The following is an 11,775-nucleotide window of genomic DNA, read 5'->3' as shown; positions in this document are numbered from 1 at the left end:
GTTTTGTTTTGATCAGGAGCTCGTTTCTCAGGACAGGCTGAACCCCAGACAGCAGCCTCATGGTGAAAAGCAGTGGTTTGTGCAGGCCGTTCAATAACGACGACTCTTCAAAGCCTCTGCTCTGTCCCGCGCTGCCAGGCAGTTTTACTCCAGGGTTCACTTAGCTGCGTGTCCCGTGTCCCGTCTCCTGGAATTCACAGAGGAAATGCTTGACCCAGCCTAGGCTCGAAGAGGGGGTGGGGGTCAGAGAAGCTTCTGCAGGAATGAAAACCTGAGCTGGGTTTTCAAGCAGGAGTAGGCATCAGCGGGGCAAGGGGTGCCAAGGCTGAGGAGACAGGGAGGCAAGCTGGGGAGACAGGAGGACCAGGCAGAGAAAAGGCATCAAGACGGAGAGTAAAGACCTATTTCAGGCCTGTGTACATCACCTTCACGATCTGTACTTCCTCTGACTACCATCTATCCAATACCTAGATAATATTTTTAATCAACTATTTCTTAAATGCACATAGTTGAAAAGGATGCACTAGGACTTCCCTGGTGGTGCAGTGGTTGAGAATCCGCCTGCCAATGCAGGGGACACAGGTTTGAGCCCTGCTACGGGAAGATCCCACATGCCACGGAGCAACTGAGCCTGTGCTCTAAAGCCCGTGAGCCACAACTACTGAGCCCACGTACCACAACTACTGAAGCCCGTGTGCCTAGAGCCCGTGCTCCGCAACAAAAGAAGCCACCGCAATGAGAAGCCCATTGCACCGCAATGAAGAGTAGCCCATTTGCCGCAACTAGAGAAAGCCCGTGCACAGCAACGAAGACCCAACGCAGCCAAAAATAAAATAAATAAATTTATGGAAAAAAAGGATGTACTACATTGACAGATGAATGAATAAAGAAGATGTGACATACATATGTGTACACACACACACACACACACACACACACACGAATATTAGCCATAAAAAAGAATGATTCTTGCCATTTGCGACAACATGGATGGACCTGGAGAGTATTATGCTAAATGAAGTAAGTCAGACAGAAAAAGACAAATACTGTATGTTTTCACTTATGTGTGGAGCCTAAAGAACAAAACACAAATATAACAAAACAGACTCACAGATACAGAAAACAAACTAGTGACTGCCCGAGGGGAGAGGTTGGGGATGGATGAAGTCGGTGCAGGGGATTAAGAGATGCAAACTACCAGTTATAAAATAAATAAGTCACAGGGATGTCGTGTACAGCACAAGGGAATATAGTCAATAATATTATAATAACTTTGAATGGTGCATAATCTATAAAAATATCGAATCACCTTGTTGTACACCTGAAACTAATATAATATTGTAAGTCAACTATACTTCAATTAAAAAATGTAGGGCTTCCCTGGTGGCGCAGTGGTTGAGAGTCTGCCTGCCGATGCAAGGGACACAGGTTCATGCCCCTGTCCGGGAAGATCCCACATGCCGCGGAGCGCCTAGGCCCATGAGCCATGGCTGCTGAGCCTGTGCGTCCGGAGCCTGTGCTCCACAACCGGAGAGGCCACAACAGTGAGAGGCCCATGTACCGCAAAAAAAAAAAAAAAAAAACACTTCTAACAACATTACAATCATCAAAGTTGCTAAGAGACTAGATCTTAATTATTCCAACCACTAAAAGGAAATGAAAATTATGTGACATGATAGGGGAGTTAATTATTGCTACAATGGCAGTCATATTACAAGATGTGAATGTATAAAATCAATAAGATATATACCTTAAATTTATACAATGTTATATGTCAAATATATTTCAATAAAAAAAAAGTAAAATGTTTTAAAAATTAAAAAAAAATAAGGGCCACACTATATTGTGGGGTTGCTTGCTAGTTTGTTTTTTCCTAATACACGTAAAAATAAATACCTAGGTATTCGAGTGAAAAACAGTCATCCTTTTATCCCCCTGCAATCATCTGGTAGAATGGGTACCACATTTGGCAAACAAATGAACAAAGGCATGGCTATGAGTAAGAATGTGGGGTGTGGAGGAAACTCTGAAAGAGTAAACGTGAGGCGGGAGGATTGTGATGTAAGATTGGAGGATTGAACGGGGCCTGAACTTGAAAGGGCTTGTGTGCCTGGCTAAGGAGCCGCACTGGATCATCTCAGAGTCAAGAATAGGCAATCACTGAAAGGCTGTGCTATGAGTAACTCACAAGAGAAGCCATCACCTCCTTCTTGTGGCTCACTTTGTCCTTTAAAGGTCTTATTGTAAAGGGTTCCCATAAACCCTAATTATCAGGAAACCTTGAGGCAGATCTCTAAACAGAATGAGCCTTAGAGTCAGAAAACCATCTCCCTGATTGGGATTGACATATATACACTAATATATATAAAATAGATAACTAATAAGAACTGCTGTATAAAACATAAATAAAATAAAATTCAAAAATTCAGAAAATAAAAAAAATTTAAAAATAAATCACAATGAGATACTTAAAAAAAAAGAAAAGAAAAGAAAAGAAAGCCATCTCTTTGACAGCTCAATGACATTGGGCAAGTCCTATAACCTTTCATAGCCTCAAGCATTCCGTCTGTACATTGGGCACATGCCAGGTTGCCCGGGCAGATCCTACAGGTCGCAGGTCACAGCCTCCTTGCCCATCTCCCTCTAGATTGGGTTTCTCAACCTTGGCAGTATTGACACTTTGGGCCCAAGAATTCTTTGCTGTGAGAATCTGTGGAATGTTTAGCAGCATCCCTGGTCTCCCCACTAGCTTGCCAGTAGCCTCTTCCCAGTTATGACAACAATAACAAAAATCTCCAGACATTGCCAGATGTCCCCTGGAGGAGGAGGATGTCACCCAGACTTGTCTTTAGAAAGGTGGAGTGTCGGACAGGTCCTGTGGCCTGTGGTCCTGTAGAGTGTTGGCTAAAGATGGACCTTGGAGAGCAGAAGGCTTCCTGCAGATGAGCCTGCACCCCCCAAGTTCAGAGCCTCAGATGGGGAAGGAATAGTTGATGGAGTTTTTGTCATTGACTTTATCACTGAGAGGGTCACTCATGGATTGATTCACCCTCACATGGATTACCTAGATTCTCTATGTAATGTCTCCAGGGAAGGATACCCCAAAGAGGGTCACATGCTCCCAGCACTCAAAAGTGTGACCCAGGGCTTCCCTGCGTGGGCCCGTCCTCCTGGATAAGGCAGACCACAGGAGCCTTAGCGCAAGACCACTGGGCTCAGAGCAAAGGTGAGAACAATCAGAGTGACTACCCAACGTGGCAGTGCACTCACACACTTTCCAGGTCCTAGAACCCTGCCAACCTATTCTTTATTATTACTCCTAGGAATAATTATAGTAATAGCCTCAGTTGAGCATCTCCTGTATACCATTGCCCACATTTATCTAATCCTCACAATATTTTATCCGGATTTGATACATGAGAAGATTGAAGCTCTGTGGGATTGGGGAATTTACATAACATTGGGACTATAAAGTAGAAAGCAACAAGTAAAAAGTGCAGACAGCAGGCTTTAGCCGAGGTCTGTCTCGTTCCAAATCCCTTATTTCTCTGTGTCAGGCTACACGTTCTCCTTCCTGGTGATGCTGTGAGAAAAGACAACACCTGCGAAATGGTGAGGGTTTTTGAAGGATCACAGTCATTGACTCCTTGACGGTTGCTTTGGATGCCAGAGCTTAAAGCCACCTGCACGTAAACTGGAGAACGCTGCCTCTGATATTTTTAACCTTGTAACATAGAGCTCAGGCACAGCAAGCCGCACAGATGTATAGCTTAGTGAATTATTATTATAAGGCACACATCTTTTCAAACTTCACCCAAGTCAAGAAGCAGAACTTTGCCAGAACCTCAAGAAGCCCTCCACATGCCTCATTCTAATCATAGCCCCAGCCCTCCCTCCAGAGTAACCACAATTCTTGATTTTTAGAGTAGTTACTTCCTTGAATTTATCATCCAATTAGGCATATCTAAACATGATAGTAGTTTTACCTTTTTTAAAAAACTTGCTGTATCTCTAAAGTCTATTTTAATCTATGGATTTCCCATTCATTCTTTCCTTTCCATACACTTTATATATTGAAGAGCTCTACAGGTTGACCTAGAAAGTTTCTCAGTCTGGATTTGGCTGGGTGAACGCTCGGGATGCAGCTCAGTATTTCCCTCTGTCCTCTGTATTCCCAGTGACAGCTGGACCCAAAGGCTTGATCAGACACAGGAGTGATCCCTTTGGCAGTCCTATGGGTGGCATTGCATTCTTTCATCAGAGGACACATGATGTCTTGTTTTCATTCCTTTTTTGATGTTAGCAGACGTTGATGCTCAATGCCTAGATCCGTTGATTCACTGGGGGTTGCAAACTCATGATATTCTCATTCCAGCATTTTGTTCTCACATATTAGAAAATCTTAGAAGGAGACACGTTCCCTTATCTGTTAGTTGGTTGCACAGTGGTGGGTTCATCTATCACATCTGATTATGGAGGGGAAGTAGGTGCCTTTTTATATGAGACTGATTTCTCTGTCTACAGATCTTCCTCGACTCATGATGGGGTCATGCCCCGATAACCTATTGTAAGTAAGTTGAGAATGCATTTAACACACCTAGCCACTATAGCTTAGCCTTGCTTACCTGAAATGTGCTCAGAACCCTTCCATTAGCCTACAGTTGGGCAAAATCATCTAACACAAAGCCAGTTTTATAATAAAGTGTTGAATATCTCACGTAACTTACTGAATACTGTACTGAAAGTGAAAAACAGAATGGTTGTGTGGTTACCGAATGGTTGTAAGTGTATCTTTTTTTCCCCTCTGTGATCACGTGGCTGACTAGGAGCTGTGGCCGCCGCTGCCCAGCATCATGAGAGAATATTGTACCGCATATCGCTAGCCCAGGAAAAGATCAAAATTCAAAATTCGAAGTACGCTTTCTACTGAATGTGTATCACTTTTGCACCATCGTAAAGTGGAAAAATTGTACGTTGAACCATCCTAAGTCGAGGACCGTCTGTGTGCGTTTTCCCATCTTTCCCCATTTGAATTTCTTCTTTTGTGTCTTCAAATTCAACCCGTCCATCATTTCCCATGCTCCATCTCTCTCATCTCAGTTCAGTACTCCTTAACATAGCCCATGCTACAGTTACTACCCTGGTTCTCCCCTGCCTTTCGGGATGTGTTTTGGGGAAGCATTTTGCGCTCACTTGCTCCATGTCCTTTTCTCCTCTCATTCCTTGTCTCCCTGGTGGCTGCTTTCCCTCCCCACCCTCCAGGATTTACTCTCTTTTCTTGTATTTTTCACTGTAGCATTGTTTTTAATAGTTGAAAAAGAGAAATTATCCACATGTTTGTGAAGAGATGAATGAATAAACTGGGGCATATTATTTTTTATTATTATTAATTAATTTTTGTTGGATTATAGTTGCTTTACAATGTTGTGTTACCTTCTCAGGATTTACTCTCTTCATAACTTGCATAAATAACATAAAGGAGTGTTAATTATATTTATCATTTTGTACATTACATCCCACGTTATTAGGTTTTTATTTTTTAATTTTTATTTGGAAATAATTTCCAGCTTACAAAAGTTCCAAAAAAAAAAAGTACAAGTCACCTCACATACCCTTCACCCAGATTCACCTATTGTTAAGATTTTACTGTTTGAGATGAAGTTACATGCATGATGGCCTTTTACCCCTAAGCACTTCAGTGCGTGTTTCCTAAGGTTGGGGACATTCAACTCCGTTCAACTTCAGTGATCAGTTACACATATTTCCGTACAGGACTTTGGCTGCTATATTGTACATATGTCAAGTTTTGTCAGTCACTTTATATTAGGTTTTGACTGTATGGAGTCTTGTCTCAAGGTGCCCGATTTGGTCCTTGGAATTCACAGCTTGCAGCCATGGTAAGGTTAATTTGGATTCTTTCCTGCTTTCAGGGCAAGGAATTGGAATAGGATAGGAGAGAAATGAAGACTTTTTTTTAATGAGGTCCTCCAAATTGTAGCAGAGAGCATGCTCAGCGCTGTTAGAGACCTAGACCGGTTCCTTTAATGAGCAGTATGGGGATGGTGGGTGGGAGACTAAGGCCAAAAGATGGGGAGGGGCTTGCCTTAGATCCCGAGGTCACGGGGCCAGTGATTAGATGAGCTAGAGCTGGAAACCGTCAAACATCGGAGGCCTGAAGATTTCACTCCAGCAATCTCTTCTCTGAGATGGCATTATCAGCATTATTTAGTAATGGAACCTCAGCTTGCATTCTTTCTCCCAACACCCAGGAAATTGGACCCAATTAATAATGGTGATAAAAATAGCCAACATTCATGGAATGCTTGCTATGAGGCAGACACTGAATTATCCCATTTCATTCTTATTAATAGTCTTACTTTTAACAAGTCCTATTGTCTTCCCCCATTTTACAGATGATGAAACTGAGGCTTAGCCAGGTTAAGTAACCTAACCAAGGTCCCATCCTTAGCAAGTAAATCTGTCAGCACTTGAGTCTAGGCTTCCAGTGTTGGATTTCTTTAACCACAGTACCATGAGGAAGAGAGTGAGAACCATGGGCCTTTGGGGGCCAGTGTTTTGGAGAAGTTTGAGAGGGTCATGTAGAGCTTCTCAAGTATGCTCCAAAGTTCATATCAAAATAGCCAGGTGTGCACTGATACTTCCCATTGGCTGTCTCCTTTTGTCCCTCTAACTGCCCATGTAAAAAAGTACAGACATAAGATTCAAAGTGGTTTGGTGAATTCCACAAGGTTCCATGGCTATTCTGACTAAGTAGAGATTTGACCCAGGGCTGCCAATTTTTTCACTCTGCTACCCAAGCAGGCATGTGATACGTGATCAGGCATAGAATGACGTATTTTTGATGATCAGCCTGCTTGGCATTTTGTAAAGAAAGCCCAAACAACTGTGTTGCCTGGGCAAACCTGAAAGCTGCTTGCTGGTTTCAACACTGTTTCTTAAATGGCATAACAGGACAATGGTTACTGCTCCAAGTCCTGAAGTTTTCAGATCATCTCACATATAGCTGCCACCATCGGCAACAGTCAGCAGTCGGGGGCTAATTTTAGGAAGGAACAGCCTTTTAGCTGTGCACTAGGCTGTGGCACAGTAGCAGGAGGGCTTGATCTGATCAGAGCGACAACCTGCTGAATCACCTGATTTCTCCTACGTTGGTGTCCTTAGTCATTCACACATTCTTTCCAAATATTTATTAAGTATCCACTACATGCCAGGCACTGTTCTAGATGCTGATACAGCAATGAATCAAGGTAAGTCAAGTCCCTCCCACGTTTGAGTTTGTGAAATGCCGAACTCACACAGTTGCAAAAGGCAAACGGAGGTAAGAATGGTAGTGTCATTAATAACTGGAGGGTAGTGTCATTAATTTTCCCATCTTTTGTCTTCTCTATTCTAACATTAATAACTGGAAGGTAGTGGAGTAGAATCTGAGCCACAGTAACTGGAATGACTGGTGTAGGTTTGCCTGCAGAACAACAGGAGAGCATGTCACACCCTCAGGGAAGTTCACGCTCTGGGACACCAGGCAGCCCAGGGGTCTATATTTGTTTAAAATTCCTGGGGTGACTATGATATAAAGCAGAGACTGGAATCTCAGGCTTGTTATGCTGCCTAAGCCTCTGCTTCCCGAGTTCTAGAATTGGGATGATACCTCCTATCCAGGGATTTGTGAGAATTAAATGATAAAAGACCTTCAATTTATATTAGTTTCTTTATTAATGTTTTCCTCTGAGAATGCCTTTTTTTAAAAAAATTTATTGAAATATAGTTGATTTACAATGTTGTGTTAATTTCTGCTGTACAGCAAAGTGACTCCGTTATACATATATATACATTCTTTTTAATATTCTTTTCCATTATGGTTTATCAAAGAATACTGAGTATAATTCCCTGTGCTATACAGTAGGACCTTGTTGTTTATCCATCTTATATATAATAGTTTGCCTCTGCTAATCCCAAATCCCCAGTCCTTCCCTCCCCCACCACCCTCCCGCTTGGCAACCACAAGTCTGGTCTCTATGTCTGTGAGTCTGTTTTTGTTTCGTAAATATGTTCATTTGTGTCGTATTTTAGATTCCACATATAAGTGATATCATATGATATTTGTCTTTCTCTTTCTGACTTACTTCACTTAGTACGATAATCTCTAGGTCCATCCATGTTGCTGCAAATGGCGTTATTTCATTCTTTTTTATGGCTGAGTAATATTCCATTCTTTATCCATTCATCTGCTTTATCCATTCATCCGTTGATGGACATTTAGGTTGTTTCCGTGTCTTGACTGTTGTAAATAGTGCTGCTATGAACATAGGGGTGCATGTTGAGAATGCTTTTGAGCTTATGCATTTAAAGGACAGTAGGTAATAAAAGTTCTTCTCTTTATATGCTCATATATTTGTTTGTTAGGAGTGATGTCAGACATATACGGAACTTTTCACCCAAAAGCAGCAGAATACACATTCTTCTCAAGAGCACACATAACATTATCCAGAATAGATCATGTTAGGCCACAAAAGTCTTAAAAATTTGAGAAGACTGGAATCATATAAAGTATTTTTTCCAATCACCACAATAGGAAACTAGAAATCAATAATAGGAAGAAAATTGGAAAATTCAAAAATATGTGGAAATTAAACAATACACCCCTAACAACCGACGGGTCAAAGAAGAAATCAAAAGGGAAATCAAAAAATATCTTGAGGGCTTCCCTGGTGGCGCAGTGGTTGAGAGTCCGCCTGCCGATGCAGGGCACGCGGGTTCGTGCCCCGGTCCGGGAAGATCCCACATGCCATGGAGCGGTTGGGCCCGTGAGCCATGGCCGCTGAGCCTGTGCATCCGGAGCCCGTGCTCCGCAATGGGAGAGGCCACAACAGTGAGAGGCCCATGTACCACAAAAAAAAAAAAAAAAAAAAAAAAAAAAAAAAAAAAAAAACTTGAGATAAATGGAAATAAAAACACAACATACCAAAACTTATAGGATGCAGCAAAACAGTACTAAGGGAAGTTTATAGCAATAAATACCTGCATTAAAAAAGAAGAAATATCTCAAATAAACAACCTAACTTTTCACCGAAAGGAACTAGAAAAAGAAGGACATGTAAAGCCCAAAGTTAGCAGAGGGAAGGAGATTATAAAGATTTGAGCAGAAATAAAGGAAATAGAATATAGAAAAACAATAGAAAAGATCAACAAAACTGAGTTGTTTTTTTGAAAAGTTAAATCAACAAAATTGACAGACCTTTAGCTAGACTAAGAAAAAGAGAGAAGACTCAAATTTGTTAAAAAATAGAAATAAAATAGAAGATATTACAACCGATGACAGAAACACAAAGGATCATGAGCAACTACTATGAACAATTATATGCCAACAAATTGGATAACCTGGAAGAAATGGATAAATTCCTAGAAACATGAAGAAATAGAAAATGTGAACAAATCAATAATGACTAGGAAGACTGAAGCAGTAATCAAAAACCTCCCAACAGAGAAAAGCCCAGGACCAAATGGCTTCACTGGTGAATTCTACAAAACAGTGAAAGAATTAATGCCAATACTTCTCAAACACTTCCAAAAAACTGAAAAGGAGGGAACACTTCCAAACTCATTGTACAAGGCTAGGACTACTCTGATATCAAAAGCAGATAAGGACACTACAAGAAAAGAAAATTACAGGCGAATATCCCTGAACATAGATGCAAAAGCCACAACAAAATAGTAGCAAACCAGGGCTTCCCTGGTGGTGCAGTGGTTAAGAATATGCCTGCCAATGCAGGGGTTCGAGCCCTGATCCGGGAAGACCCTACATGCTGTGGAGCAACTAAGCCTGTGTGCCACAACTACTGAGCCTGCGTGCCACAACTACTGAAGCCTGTGCGCCTAGAGCCTGTGCTCCACAACAAGAGAAGCCACCACAATGAGAAGCCCATGTACCACAACAAAGACGGTAGCCCCTGCTCGCCATGACTAGAGAAAGCCCACGTGCAGCAACGGAGACCCAACACAGCCAAAAATAAAATAAATGAAATAAATAAATTTATTAAAAAAATAGTAGCAAACGAATTCAACAGCTTATTAAAAGGATCCTACACCATGATCAAGTGGGATTTATCCCTGGGGTGCAAGAATGGTTCAGTATACACAGATCAATAAATGTGATAAACCACAGTAACAGAACGAGAGATTAAAATATATAATCATTTCAGTAGATGCAAAAGTATTTGAAAAAATTCAATACTTTTTCATGATAAAAATATTCAATAAACGAGGTACAGAAGGAATGTACCTCAACATAATAAAAAGCATATGTGACAAGCCTACAGCTAACATTGCACTCAACAGTGGAAAAACTGAAAGCTTTTCCTCCAAGATCAAGAATAAGACAAGGATGCCCACTCTTGTCCTTTCTATTTAGCATAGTACCGGATGTCCTAGCCAGAGCAATTAGGCAAAAACAGAAGAAAAAAAAAAAAAGGAATAAAAGTCATCCAAATATAAAAGGAAGAAGTAAGATGTCTGTTTGCAGATGACATGATCTTATAAATAGAAGTCCCTGAAGACTCCACCAAAAAAACCTTTAGAACTAATAAACAAATTAAGTAAAGTTGCAGGATAGAAAATCAACATACAAAAATCAATTGTGTGCTGTACGGAAACAACAAACTATCTGAAAACAAGTTAAGAAAACAATCCCCCTCACAATAGCATCAAAAAGAAAAAAATACTAAAAATTTAAAAAATTAAAAAATAAAAACCTAAAAAAAAATACTTAGGAATTAACTTACCAAGAAGATGAAAGACTTGTACACTAAAAACTACAAAACATCAATGTAAGAAATCAAAGAAGACAAAAATAAATGGAAAGATATCCCATGTTTATGCATTGAAAGACTGTATTGATAAAATATCCATACTACTCAGAGTGATCTGCAGATTCAATGCCGTCCCCATTAAAACCCCAATGGTGTTTTTAACAGAAATTTTTAAAAATCCTAAAATTCAGTGGAACCACCAAAGACCCAGAATAGCTGAAGTAGTGTTGAGAAAAACAAAGCTGGAGACATTACACTTTCTGATTTTGAAATATAATACAAAGCTATAATAATTAAAACTGTATGGTACTGGCATTAAGGCAGACATATAGACCAATAAAATAGAATAGAGAGCCCAGAAATAAACCATGCATGTATAGTTAACTGATCTTCGACAAGGGTGCCAAGAATACACAGTGGGGAAAGGATAGTCTCTTCAACAAATCCTGTTAGGAAAACTGGATATCAACATGCATGCAGAAAAAAAAAGAAAAAGAAACAGAACCCCAATATTACACCATACACAAAAATCAACTCAAAATGGATTAAAGACTTAAATGTAAGACCTGAAACCATAAGCTCCTAGAAGAAAACATTGGGGAAAATCTTCCTGACATTGGCCTTGGCAGTGATTTCTCAGGTATGACATCAAAAGCTCAGGCAACAAAATAGACACATGGGACTACATCATGACTACATTAAAAACTTCTGCACAGTGAAGGGAACGATCAACAGAGTGAAAACGGAGAAAATATTTGTAAACCATTTATCTGATAAGGGGTTAATATCCAAAATATACAGGGAACTCATAAAACTCAATAGCAAAAAAACCCAAATACCCCAATTTTTTAAATGGGCAGAGGACTTGAATACACGTGTTTCCAAAGGAGATATATATGGTCCTAGGTAAGGTGCTCAACGTCATTAAGTCATCTGTTAAATATAAATC

This window comes from Grampus griseus (assembly GCF_964374135.1).
Source record: "Grampus griseus genome assembly, chromosome: 6".
NCBI classification, from domain to species: Eukaryota; Metazoa; Chordata; class Mammalia; order Artiodactyla; family Delphinidae; genus Grampus; species Grampus griseus.
This window is presented reverse-complemented; position numbering follows the sequence as displayed.